The sequence below is a fragment of the Pyxicephalus adspersus genome, chromosome 5 (genome assembly GCF_032062135.1).
Source record: "Pyxicephalus adspersus chromosome 5, UCB_Pads_2.0, whole genome shotgun sequence".
Lineage (NCBI taxonomy): Eukaryota > Metazoa > Chordata > Amphibia > Anura > Pyxicephalidae > Pyxicephalus > Pyxicephalus adspersus.
The window spans coordinates 23223546-23236364 of record NC_092862.1 but is presented as its reverse complement, the minus strand read 5'-3'; the positions used below and the strand labels follow the sequence as shown (position 1 = coordinate 23236364).

Below are 12819 nucleotides of genomic sequence, written 5' to 3'. Positions count from 1 at the left end.
CCAGGAGCTGCACAGAAATTGCTGTTCCCATTGTCACTTAATAGGAGTAAGGAAGGGAGCGTGCTGCATATATGTTGGTGCTTTATAAATACTATTTAATAATAAAGAACTTATGTATGTAGTCAAAGGGTGATAGAGAGTGATAGAGGTTAAGTCGCAGTCCATTCACACGGTTATTTTCATCCAGCAAACGCTTGCACTTTAGAGCACTTAGATGCGGGTAACGTAAGAATCCTTTTTTTTTTTTTTGTGGTTGGTTCACATCTATGTGTTTTAATTAAAGTGGAGGTAAAATTTAAAATGAAAATTCACTTGATCTTGCAGTGTCAGATCAGTGATGTAGGCAAAAGCCAGAAGACAAAGGAAGAAGATGGACCTGCCTGGACGTTCCTCTGCTCCGGGATAAAGAAAGAATCCAGGACGGTGGAAATTCAATCCAAATTGAATCTGATTGTGGAGGGATCAAGGGCTCTGCAGAAGTAACGTTAAAGAGGAATTAAACCCAAAAGTCAACAAAAACAAAAAAAACCCATTTACCTTTAATCCCGCAGAGCAGTCGATCAGTCCGGTGATGTCTTCCATCGCGTTCCGCATCGTTCTGGCATCCGTCTTCGGGTCGGCGCAGCCATCTTCTCCTCTTCTGCTTCGAAAGTCACCTGACCCAGGCGCAAGATCGGGTGACATAGATGGGAAAAAACTCTCCGATCTCACTGTGCATGCGTGAGATCTGCAATTTTTTTCCCCTTTCGACATGCGCAGAAGGAGCACCCAAGAGCCTTCTGGGATGCGAGACGTAGGTATCCCGGGAGGCTTTGCACTCCCATTCATTCTCGATCACCTAGATAATTGAGAATTAGGGGGCGGTGCTGCACTTTTTTTTTTTTAATTTAAATAGGTGTTGCACTTTTAAAAAATAAATAGAATTAATACCTTACATAAAAGGGTTGTCTACCCTTTTATGTAAAGTGAAAATTGTGAGTTTAGGTACGCTTTAAGCATAATTTTTTTTATTTTTTTTTTTATTTTAATGAAAGTTCAGCTTTAAACTGACCAGAAGAGGCAAAAATGGCTCAAGAAACCCCTAGCAACCTCTGGAGCAAATATTTTATAATAGAAATTTTTAAATATAATTTTGTACATCTTCCTGTCACAAGAACACTCTCATGCTGTTTATTATTATTATTAAAAACGCACAATTTTCAATATAGAAAATATCCTTCTTTACAAATGTTATATTTTGAACAGCTTATTGAGGTTTTTATTGTATCTTCCTTTAATTTAGAGATGCATTGATTTATTTTTCTGTATGAACACCCCTCCCACACTGGTCTCATTTGTATGAGGAAATAATTGAAGTGACTATCACAGACAAACCAGGAAGTAAAAAGTGTCTTTTCTGGTTCTGCTAAGATGGCAGCGTCAGACATTTTGTTGTAGACCAAAAGCTGGTTGCTTTGCATAGAACTGTGCTGCTCTGGCTCCGGAGACAGATATGAGTGAATGACACCGCGCGCTCTGATGTACGCTCTGAGATGTTTGGGTGCTTCTTGTAGTTCTGGTAAGTTGCAGTCTTGTAAGTGATTTATAAACGTTTTTGTGTTATATTGTACATGTGGGGGATGGGAAGGGGTGTCTCATTGTATTCTGTTACTATGAATGCTGCTTTATGCTAAAAATACGAAAACTTCAATTATGAATGAACTACTTTTAGGAATGAACAGCCTTTAATGTCATTTCTGCTATGTGGTAAAAGTTAAAGTTGAACTTTGCTTACCTATCTCCAGCAATGTTATTTCTGTGACCTTCTTGATAGCACCAGGTCTCGGAGCATCGGCTGTTCTGATTGGCTGTGGCATGTACCGAAATTGTACATTGAGCTGCGCATGCGTGGCTTAAAGTGGAACTACTTGATCACGCAGGTCATGATTGGGACAGGCGATGTCACTTCTGCAATAATGGATCTCAGGTGTCTGATCGCTCCGGGTTTCTGGCCACCAAGCTGAGATGAGCATGCGTAGTGTCAGCTTTGGTTGCCATGATACCAAGCAATCATGAGTTCTCTTGCTTATGTTGGAGATGAATGGACTCCCACGTGTTACATCATCCCGAAGTGACCAATCAGGATGGCTGAAGATTATCCCCAGGAAGAAATAGAGGAAGATGGCCGCGCCCATCGATGGAACACAGACAAGTAGTGCTGCTTTAGTTCCACTTTAATGTCCTCTGTATAAAAGATCACAAATAGATAGGTAAGCAGAAGACAATTCTTAAGATACGACCTGTTCACATATACAGGTAGTGCCCGAGTTAAAGAGGAACTAAACCCAAAAGTGCCTAAAAGAACAAAAAATCCACTTATCTTCAATCCCGCAGGGCAGTCTGATCCATCCGTTGGTCTCTTCCATCAGGTACCGCGTCGTCGTGCGCCGGGCGCCGCCATCTTCACCTCTTCTTCCGTGAATGTATTCTCACTGCGAATGTATCAGCAAATTTTTTTTTACCCACAAAAAGGCTCCGCAGCACAGAAGGAGCACCCAAGAGCCTCCCAGGATGCCTGACGTAGGTTTTTATTTCTAAATTTCTGAGTTTAGGTAGGCTATAAGAACATCCGACATTTGGACGACTCCTAGATACGAACAGGGCTTCCCTGCTTGCTTGTGTGCAGGACAGAGGCTTGAGGGGAGGGAGCGGAGGGGAGGGAGTGGTTTGCATGACTTGCAGAAGAAATCTTTTGCTGTTCTGCAGCCTCTTGTAACTCTTTAATGACCAAGACAAACTCTGCAGTTGTTTCTTTTTGCATAGCAAAGCACAGCCTGCTTCAGAAGTTAATGAATGTCTAGGCTCCATAAAGTTTTTTTTTGCTTTGTGATTAACTCACAGTGGGGATTTTTATACAGTAACTGACACCACGCTGCCTAATAATATGTTAAGACAAACACTTGTCCTAATTGTATTTATTAAAATAATGTATTTGTTCTGACTTACATACAAATTCAACTTAAGAACAAACCTACAGTCCCTATCTCGTATGTAACCTGGGGACTACCTGTATAAATATTTTCTGGTAAAAGTGGTAAAAAGTTAGAACCCCAGGTTGGTATTGTTTATTGTCTGTGTACTCAGGGAGTTGTTCTCTCTAATTGTCCAAATCTCCTATCTTAGTGAGAATAAAAGTAAGGGGAATCCAAAATTATGAAATTCCACCAGAACAGTAATAAGGGAGATATATGGGGACACTTGTTCCTTAAACAAATGTATTAGAGTGGATTTCCATCAAATTGGAAAGATATTATCTGACTTACTGTTGAATCTACAATACAGGAAATAAAGGAAAGTCTCCCTGGTGTAATACAGATGGCAAAAGTTAAGATATCTGGCAGCTTTAACTCTCCCTTTCTCTATCCAAAACCAAAAAAATGCCTTCATACACTCCAGGGCAGTGTTCCCCAACCTTTTGGATGTCACGGACCATTAAATTTATAGACTGCGCATGCTTGGGGAGCCGTGTGTCACTCAAAGGGGAAGAGACTTCTCCTAATTCTGTTGGGGGGAGCACCAGCCAGAGCTCCAGACCACAGGTTGGGGGCCGCTGCTCTAAGGGATAAGAATACTTTTATTTAGCAATTCTTAATCACACACACACTGATCTACTCCATCCCACCCCGGTGACCAAGCAGCTTCTTTATTGCTGAAAGGACAGGTAATGACCCTTCTGCATCTAAATACCCTCATCTTTCTAATCAAAATTTTTAAAAACGCTCACCCGTCCATTACGGGTGCTACCATTTCCTCTTTTCCACATATGCTGATGTTTGGCCATGTAGAGTGCCGTTATGACGTAATTGCTATGTATGCACCCAGAAATTCTATGGGGGCACCCAACACATCCCTGGCAGCATATGCTAAGCTTTGCATGTATAGCTTTGCTTTTTAACAGAAGAACAGACAGGTAAATATGTTTTATTGCAGAAGGGGCATCCCCTGTCCCTTTCTGTAATAAAGACTTAGCTGATCCCTAATTACAATACAGTACTATATAGACCCAATACCACATCATGGCCTGGACAGTACAGCCCACTGACTTCTACAGGCTGTTACCTGACAAGATAGAGAAGAACAGATGGGGCCCCAAAAAAGTCAATGTGGAAGTACTACACAAGTGCAGGGAGCAAAGTGGTGGGGTATTGTAAATGATCTTGCTGCCTAGATCTTTGCAAATACTGAACTGTGGTGGGGAGGACATTAAAAAAAAGTATAAATTACTGGCATAAGAAAGTAGGATTTGGGGAAGGTAATTGTTAGGAGGGGATCAAAGCCCTTAGTTGGCTTTAAAACCAAGGTAAACTTAATTATGGTAAAATTGCCACAAGGCAGATGTTTTATTGCAGAAAAGCCATGACCCCTTGTACTCCCTTTACTAGAATCCCTGGTTCCTCTGGGGCTGTCCTTGTTTGGGTCCTGCATCGTCCTGTAATCCAAATTTGGTGCGGAGGAAGCACTGGGTACCGCCATCTTCTTCTATCTTCTTTCTTCCTGTAGCTATGTCACCTGATCCCTACCAGAAGCCTCCTGGGATGCGTGATGTGGGTATCCCAGGGGGCTCCTGGCTGCTCCTTTTGTGCATGCCTGATCTTTTGTGCATGCATAGAAAGAACTTTTTTTTCTACATTGGGGGGAAAAAAAACAGATCTCATGCATGCGCATTGACATCGGCACTGTTTTTAAAAAAAACAAAAAAAAACAATTACTTTTACTTTACATAAAAGTGTTGTCCACTCTTTTTTTGTACAGTAAACATTTTGGTGATAGATCTGCTTCAAAAACGCTTTCAGCTTATTAACAACTTACTGGTGAATGATCTGTGCCTACCGATTCCATTCTGTGCACCAAGACTTAGTTATTCTTTTGTTGTGTTGGGATGTCAATGGTTTCTGCATACATCAGTGGTAGGATGAGCATTTAGAGATGGAAATGAAGGTTTGGTACTGACTTTTGATAACAAGTCAACATTTGCATATCGGTAAAAGGCTCTATATTTCTAATTAAGTAAATAGGTTCAGACATGCAGAAATCAAGAAATTCCGTGCAACTCTCAGCAGCTAGCACTTTGCCAGCCACTCAGTCACTCACCACAGCACTGGTTCTTAAAGAAGCAACGTCTGCAGATTTTATAGTGAGCAAAACTGTACAGTACACTGCTGCTTCTTCAGCCGCGAGCTGAAGCTACTTGTTGTGTCTTCCCTGAGGCAGCAGCTCACTGGTATGGTGGTAACTGCACCAGAACCTGACAAGCAGCACAGTGGCATAGAGGTTGGCACTTTGGCCTTTGCAGCGCTTTATCCCAGGTTTGAATCTCAGCATGGAGTTTGCAGGTTCTGTGTTCCCCTCGTGTTTGCAGGGGTTTCCCCCAGGTACTCCTAGTGACATCACTATGCACTTTGTAAAGAGCTGCGTAATATGTTTTGCTATATAAATACTGTGTAATAATAAAAATAATGGCCAGTCTGACTATAGCCTTAAGGGGATTGATGATTTTAAAATTTTTTATATAAAATACTGTTTAAGCAATGCAAAAGATTCCTCCTGGCCATTTATTATTTGTGATTTTTTTTCTACTTTGTATAAAAGAATTCTATAAACTAATTTGATGAAAATAGTTTTAACTTGTGTTAGTGTTAAAATTGTCTATATTTAAAAAAAATGAAATCTAGTAGCCATTTTCTAAGCTGTTGTTCTCTTGGTTTTTCCGTCTCGTTGCTGGGTTTCTGCAGAATTCTCTGCCCCTCTATTCCATATTGATGATCTTTTCTTAGTGATGTCATAGTGTGCTGGATCCTTAGCACAGATTTAACAAATGCTCACCTTGTGCGCTCTTACCAGAGGGATAAGCTGATCTAAGCACCAAACACATGCCAGTGTATTCAATAAGTGCAATGTATAGTCCAGTAACCCCACACGATCCAACCAGGATTAATCATTCTCTGAAATCTCTTTGTGGGTTGCTAGTTTTCACACACAATCACTACATTTGCATCTGATAATGTACTGGGAATAAATGTCCTAAAAATAATTTGCTATTAAATTGCAAATGTTTTTAGCCTGCACCAAGTCTGTTTCAGGTTTGCTGTATCTCCCAGGTTCTCCCTTAATATAAATTATCTATATTAACCAGTCTTGAGTTTTAATAAATACTAGCAAATTTGGCCTATAATGGAGATTAGGAGAGCAGGAAATGTTTTTTGGCCAAATCCATCACTCTGCTTCTATACATCGATTGTATTCACCAATTTTCTTGCTTGTTATATGTTAGAATTTGTTTTGTACAATGTTGGGATTTAATGTAGACCACTAGTTTATTTCTATTAAGAATGCGGACCAAAAGGAATTAATATTTATCAACCCGGAGCTCCCCTTCTACTCCATTCTACTGCCAGTGATAGAAAACTAATGCTTAATTTGTTCTGTCTGTTTTTTTGTTTCCCACAGTGCAGTGTCAATAGTCAAGCCTGTGATCTGTTATGTGAAGATTGGGGGGTGCATTCATGGCCCTAAGTACATTTTAACTTACCACAACACAATTCTGGGCATGCTGGAAGTGAACCAGGCTGTACAGCACGCTACTCATGTTTGCAGGAGATACATTGCTACCATAACACAGTTCTATTCTCAATGTGCTAATAGTAAGCTAAGCTGTACTCTGGACAGCACTCCATATGCAGGAGTTGCTCCTTCTTGAAATGCCAAGAGTGAGCTAGGTTTCATACTGCCCAGCAGTTATGTGCAGCATTTACATTGCTCCCATAACACAGAGTATTCTATTATTAGGATGAATTAGTGAGCAAGGTACACTGGTTGGCAAAGTCATTGCCTTTGTCCGATTCGAGGAGGACTGGGCAGAAAGGATCGCTGACTTTAATGTAATCTACACTTTTTGTTTATTATTATCCAGTTTAGTTTGTAAGTGGAACAAAAAAAAATTGTGACCAGGCAGGTCCTTTATTGCAGAAAGGTGACGGTCCTTCTGCAATATAAATACGTTGCCTATTTACAATATTCTTTTTACAATCACCTGTCCTTGGTCTGTCATGGACACTGGCATCCTTATCTGCTCTTCATTTGGGTTCCGTGGCCCACTAGTCGGACGCGCCCGTCTGACATGTAGGCCGTGGTTCCGCCCAGAGCCGTGGACCACGTGTCTGGACACAACCTGCCCACTCTCCCATGGTGTGGGTGGGTTCTGGCATCATGATGTCACTCTGGGGGGACCTTTCTTCCCCTTTGAGTGACACACTGCTCCCCGGAGTCTGTGCATTTAGTGGTCTGTGAGCCTCGAAAGGTTTAGTACCACTGCCATAAAACATAATTCCTTCCCATCCATATTGGGGTTCATTGAGTCCTGGCAGCCCAGAGGGGATTGTTGGGAACCTGACATGTCTTGCTATCCTGCACTGAGCTGTGCATGTGTAGCTCAGTTTACTTGTAAAAGAAGGTCAGTATGTTATATTGCAGGAGGGACATCACCTGTCCCTTCCACCATAACAATCCTGTCTGCTTACAATTTTGAAATGTGAAACAAAAGTTCTGCTTTAATTTGCAGACTGCAGTTATCAAAGCTCAACACATCACACCTAGGTTTTGTAGTAGGATATAGTGTTCTTTTGTATAATAAATGTGGGTGCTTTAAATATTTGTTGAGCTAACCTAAACAGTTAAATGTTCAGGTTCCTTTTAAGAATTGTTGAAATGTAGAGACTCCTTACATTTAATCAATTTATTAAAGAGGTTACCAAACACAGACCTTTGCGTCATAATAAAATCACATGCTTTTTTAAGAGATATCACATTGGTCTAATTTCCTTTCGTACCATTTAAAAGAATACTCCCTAATGGGAGACCGAACGCCGATACGTTCATGCAACAGAAGTTCCAGTTTGCAGCTAATGAGTTCTTATTACAATCAGGTGGCACAAATTCATTTTGAGAGCAATAATCATAATAGAGACTCTTCAGTAAAACTAGTTTCAGACAAAATTTAGAGAACAATTTGGCAGATGAGCCGAAATGTAGTCCTTGGAGTTCTTCTTTGTCTATTGTCAATTATGTAATTAGGTTTAAGATCCTATTCACTTCATTCATTTTTTTTTTTTTTACTCGAGCTTGAAGATCTCCGTAGCAATATAAAAGCTTAGCATTTCATGCATGTGGAAAATTCAAGAGTTAGCGAAGATAATTAGGGTTAATATCCAGGCAGGGAAAGACGGCGGTGAATTTGATGTTACTTGCTAGCCAGCAATGGGGTCCTAATTAAAACTTGCTTGTAACATTTTGCTAGAGAGAAAGGTCTCATTTGCATATAGTTGCAGATATATGTTAAAGCGGCACACCAATATCAAAGTGCCTATGCTAGTGTTCCACCCAACCTTTGCTGTGAGAGTGCTGACACCGGTAATCTTACAGCAGTTACTAAGTTATTACCAAACTACCTAATAACATAATCGCTCGGAAATGAAAGATATATCCAGGAGCACTCACGGCTTCTTTATCTCTTTATTCAGCACGTATACCAAATACACCTTGAACAATCTGATGTGTACGTGATAAGTGTACTTTTTTAATAATTTTTTATTTGGTTGATATGATTTTTTAAATTATAACTGCAATGAAATGAACATTTTTTACCTCAAGTAATTTTGCTTGAAGCTTATCTAAACCGGAATCATAAATTATTAATATTGCAATTTACCAGTTCTTAGGTGTGCTGGTTGCATTAATTTTGTTTTTCAGCCTTCATTTTCATCTTTTGATGAAATGATGAAAAACATGATCTAACCTTGCCAGTAACACAGTTGGGTTATGTACACATTAGATTATTGCCGCTGTAAACAATATTTGCTATATATATTTGATCAACAATAGAATGAATGAAGGGCTGTACACACAGTGCAAATTCATCTCCATAGAGAGAAGGGGGCAGGACAACTGAGGGCCACTCCGTTGTTTTCTCTTCCATTGAAGAGCACAGTGGTTGTCCCCGCTCAGTTGTTCATTTATCCACCAGGATGGATCAATTAATGACACCGGGGACAGCTGTAAGTACTCTAGATTCTCACCTCTAATAATAATTTATCTCAGGGAACAATCACATGGTGCAGTGTTTTTCAGCCAGGGTTTCTTCCAGAGGTTGCTAAGGGTTGCTTGAGCAATGATCAATCTGTGACTCCCAGGTCAGTTTAAAAGATACAATGATGTTTTTTGCTATCTGTATGGATGGCATTTTTCCCACTTGCCAACTGTTAGATGCTCTTCGGGCCGACATTCCCAGGCGATGTCCCACCACAGTGGAGCGTGCGTGGCCTTTTCCCTCCAGCGCAGTGTTTGCAGCAGCAAAGGAGTTCTAGGATTTAGTCCTCTGCAGATTGCAGCATCCTTGTCACCCTTTATCTGTGTTTTTCCTCTTGGCATCCCCTGCACTGAGACTACACAGCTGAGGGGGATTTGGAGATGTGCTGCAGCTGATCAGCAGAATGGTTCCTGAGCAATCCCATGGTGCCATTGACTTCTGGGACTTTATGGCCTCTCTGCTCCCTGTCCCCAGTACCTGTTGTAGTATTTAGCTGGGCTAATCTGTGCTGAATGGATTCTTGTGTGATTTTCTTTTGCTGACCATTGCCTGTTCCTGACTCATTGTTTGTACTCTGGACCGACCTCTTCCTGTGACTCCGACTCTGCTTGTGTCTTCTCCCTCTTTACCTCATTTGTTGGACTGATCACCTCTGTATGACTGGTTTTGTACTCTGAATTGCCTGGTAGATCTTTTACTGCTTACCTGTGGGCTCCTGGTCTGCTGCCAGCCCATTCCCTGACACCATCCTTTGTGCATTAAGTCCTGGGGGCAACCATGTGCTGGGACATGCAACCAGTCTCCTGAGGCTGAGCGGGGGGGTTACTAAAGGTGAAGACTGCGGCCTTAGCTTCGGGGACTGGAGTCTGGTGAAGACCAGGGCCTTACACCAGCAATGTAGGAGACATTCTTCCTACTGACCACCACACCGATATACTGTTATCTTTGGATATCGCATTTATAGTAGGGGTTCCCTGAAGAGCTGAAAGTTATGTAAAGCAGTCTCCCCATGTCGAAAGGTTGAGAAACACTAATCTATTGTGTATAGTGGTGCACCCGGCTAAAAGGGGCTGGGGAGAACATTGCACCAAAAGAACCAACCAAAAACCAAAAGAACGTAAAGTTTTGGTTTTACATGCTCTCTAAAAGACATCTGTACTGGAAAATAAATTGGTGTCTGCCATTGCTGATCTTAATATTATAGTTGCTTGGCTATCCTGTTGATCATACAATTTTTTAAATCTGTGTTAGTAACCTAAAAGAAAAGTAGATTAATGATTGCAGCCTCCATAGTTTATTAGTATCGGTGACCTTTAAGAGCCTTTTGAGCTCCAGTCAAAAAGCTAAATACACACTTGCAGTACACGAATTATCTGTCTAATTTGTAATTTGTTCTAGTCTTGTGATCCATATTATGAGGGAAGGCTTTGATAAAGAGATCTTTGTGCCAACAAAACATGACGTTGATGCGGTAAAGGATTTTGCATGGAGTGCTAGGCTTTCACTTATGCTGCACTTGAAGCAGCACCACTGCCATCCATACACCTCTGAATTCACAAGATGAGAGCTATATACGCAGGCTGGAAATATCTTTTAGTATTGTGATCCAAAATCACTATGCTGCTGGGTAGGATAGCAAAGTCCCAGACGTGAGTTAAACATTATAATGTTGGCAAATAAACCTTTCAAATTATTTTCAAATTGCTGACCTCTCCCATTCTGAGTTCCTTTGCAGAGGGAATTACAAGGATATAACAGACAGAATTCACTGGTAATATGTGTTTGCAATCTGGAAAGAATAACACAGAATCTCACAACATCATTTTTAAAAATACAAATTATGAAACATCAAATAAACTTTACACAGTAAAACCCCCTAAATAAGTAAAAATTATTCAAACATGCCAATTTTAGGAAGTCAACGCACATTAAAATGATTTGTGTATATTGGGTTAATTTATAAAATAAATAACAGTGGAAAAATCCCATCAAAATGGTAGTTTTATTATGAGCCAAGGATCAATATCACCTCACATATTGTAGCCCGAATGCATTAAAGGTGCAAAATACAGTAAAAAGAAATGAATGTAGAAATTCTGCAATGTATAAAATGTTGGTGCAAGAATCACTCAAATAGCTGGATGTCAATGAGCAGCAACTGCCGCAGGTGATATTATAGAAAATGACACCGATGTAATATGCAGGAAAAAAATGTAAGTCATGTGAATAGCGAGAAGGTCCATAGCAAACTGTATTAATGAAATCATGTTAACAGTTTAAATGATAACATTGAAGGAAACTCTAGATTCTGCACAGGAACCCATTTGGTAAAAAGAATATGCAAGCCTCTCGATATAATAAAAATTCTGTATAAAACATTTTTTGGACATTTTATTCCTTCTTTCCAAACATCCATCTGAACAAAGCCTAATCATTTACAATACAGGGAACACTTTCCAAAATTGAGCAGTTTTTAATAATATTAGCCTGTATTTATATAGCGCCTACATATTACGCAGTGCTTTACAAAGACCATTGTCATATCACTAACTCAAAGGAACTCACAATCTAATGTAAAAGTCATATGCCATTACTGTAGTCTAAGGACATTTTTTTATTTTCAATACTAATATATATTTAATTTAATATTTTTGGAGGGAAAGCTGATTAACCTAACTTCATATTTTTTGGAATGTGGGAGTACCCGATGGAAACACACGCTGACACACGGAGAACCTGCAAACAAGCGCTGCAAAGGCCAGAGTGCTAACCTCTGAGCCAACTGTATGCCATTTCACTGTGTAGTATTCATGACAGGGGTGCCCACACTTTTTTGGCTTGGGAGCTACTTTTAAAATGACCAAATCAAAATGATCTACCAACATTAAAAACTTGGATAGAGTTCTTTTTGAAAGGCAGTGCTCCGCGATCTGCTCGCGTTGCCTTTGCAATCTACTGGTAGATCGCGATCCACCTGTTGGGCACCTCTGATCTTTGGGATTTGTGTACACAGAATGAAAGGTATCTAATCCACCAGCACCTTCAACAAGCTAAGCTCTTCAGGACAGGAAAGATGAGTGGTATGGACAGCTGTACCGGTAAGTAGATTTATTACATTTACGCCGCTCCAATGGTAAGTATATATGTGGCTTTTTTTTTTTGATGGTAGAATTTTTTATTTTAAAAATTAGCTTCTCATGAAAGCATTCTATAGCATTGATTAAAACTCACCAACAGTTTGTTTAGGGCCCAGTCACATTAGTAAACTTAGGGCAGAGATTTATAGCATCTATTAAGCTCTATGATTTTATTTTCTGACTGTAAATAATATCAGAGTTACTTCTGTAGCTGGCTATGGAATGTTTTCTGCAGCTATATTGTCCATGATGGATCAGCAACGATGGATACCATTAACAGTTACTGCAGCAGGGGAGTCTTTTACTAGCTGCAAACATTCAATTACTCATTAAGCTACACATTTCTGGTATAGCTTTCATTGACTTCAATTCATTTTTATTGATGATTGTGTGAAAAGGTCTCTCATTAAGATTCATTTTCACATTCCTATACCGTATAAATCAATATACAGTCTGTGTAGACTATAACGAGTTGCTGTCACTTGATATTTTATAAACCATGCCAGAGAGAGCTAAACCCAGGGGAATTTAAATGACCCAGTATGTTTTTCTAAGTTACAC

At 40.0% G+C, this 12819-nt stretch overlaps 1 protein-coding gene across 1 annotated transcript in view; it reads left to right on the top strand.

Moving 5' to 3' along the window:
* Window positions 1-1451: 1451 nt before the first annotated feature.
* Window positions 1452-12819, top strand: part of CPQ (carboxypeptidase Q) — a 247584-nt gene continuing 236216 nt past the window's right edge. Inside the window, exon 1 of the mRNA XM_072410864.1 lies at window positions 1452-1558. The gene's annotated coding sequence lies outside the window, so the exon portion shown is untranslated. The remainder of the gene's footprint in view (window positions 1559-12819) is intronic.